The sequence below is a fragment of the Cariama cristata genome, unplaced genomic scaffold, assembly GCF_000690535.1.
Source record: "Cariama cristata isolate BGI_N322 unplaced genomic scaffold, ASM69053v1 scaffold45082, whole genome shotgun sequence".
NCBI lineage: Eukaryota > Metazoa > Chordata > Aves > Cariamiformes > Cariamidae > Cariama > Cariama cristata.
Window position 1 is genome coordinate 929 of NW_009602951.1, and position 1,736 is coordinate 2,664.

Here is a 1,736-nt window from a genome sequence, read left to right on the forward strand (position 1 = left end):
TAAACAACTGGGCAAGCCACAGTCTTCCAAGAGTTACAGGACACGTCCATTATTTGAAGTGCTTTGAACCTGTGTTGCTGGGAATAGAGTGCATGGCTAAGTGATGAGACCTGTGCAGCACACGAGAGGGAGTGGAGCAGCGCAGCGGGTTAATGTAGCTGTTCCGTGAGGAAAATTGTCTCCCATCTGGGCTGAAATTGTGAGCAGATGACAGATCAACATGAATTTGCCGTGAGGCTCATTGCACGGCCCCAGGGACATGTCTCAACCTTATACAACCTACTTCACAGCACATGGCCCCACTGGCAGCCAGCACAGGACAGGGAGAGGACAGAATCAACACAAGGTGTCAGTGACCACATACGCATTGGCAGAGCCATGCTGAAACCGCAAGGCTGGAATATCCAAGCCGTTTCCTCAGGAGAGGAATAACACACAGCCATCCCTTCCCATCGCTGAACAAAACTCTTCATCTCACTTTCATACACGTAGGTTTTTATCCAAGTTGTTCTTAAAAGCTGTTGTAGAAATAATTCGAGTGCCCTGAATGTATAGTCCCAAGGGTTTCAGAAAGGAAATTCTTTTCTACTTAGTCAACATGTTGTCTTTTATATTCTGCATACACGCAGTGCAAAGTAATTTAAAAAAACCAAACACCAAAAAAACCCTGTGATCCATCAAGACCTGACTGAACACATAGAACTTACTCTGCTTTAGCTGTAATTGAAGGACGACTACTTGGAAGGACAACTATTATATCAGAAGGAATATGTGGTCATACAGCTTATTCTTGTACAGAAAAGGAGTAAGAGGCATCTTTAGAAGTGAAAACCAGAATAAGTACAATACCAGAGAGACACAAGTGGAAGCATTTGGTCTGTCATAGATGACTTCTGTGACTTTTGGCAGGTTAAGCTGTCTCCCTAGATAGGTATATGCTATTTAGAAAGACTGCTGTGCGACGCGGCTCAAATGCAGTGTATGCCACCACTCCCAGTCCTCCCACAGCCAGCCTGCCAGCCTAGGCAGGCTCATGGGGTCCCCCAGCCCAGAGCTATGCCCCAAAGCGCTGGCACCCTGCCAGCTTCTAGCCTGCAGAAGGCAAAGGCACATCTCCATCAAGCTCCTTTCCAGAGCTTCCACATCTTTAATGAGGAGATGACAGCACTTCTCTGTGTCCATAGAACCGTGCATTGACAAATACATTTAAAGACTGCGGTGCTTTCATATAACATGGTAAAGGAAGGACATATAAGATCCTTAGGTAGAAAACTGCAACCTTACCATTACTTGTGTTGACGTAAGGACTTTCAAAGAAAAGTCATTTCTTTCCTCCAGCTGACATATAACAGGAATACAAAGCGTGCAGATTATGGCACAATGCGTTGTGAAGTAAATTCAAGTGACAAAATAAACCATGCTGAGAAGGGATCATTTATGTGCATCAGATAGTTCTGGATAAAGAAATTTATAGCGAAATGAGACAAACAGAATATCAGAGCAATCTCCACAGGGCTCAGTTCAGCTACCTTTCAATGTTGTACTTCTATTTCTCTTCAGTTTTGCATTTCAAAGCTTCTATGTATGCTTGTGCAGGGAATACTCCCCATCTACATTTTGGTTATAAATAATGGGTACTGACTGGACTTTAAATCTTTTCTATTTCCAGAACTGAGGCGTGAGGCTCCATAAGTGCCCCCAAGTGGCTTCAATTTCTGTCCTCAACAAAAGACATC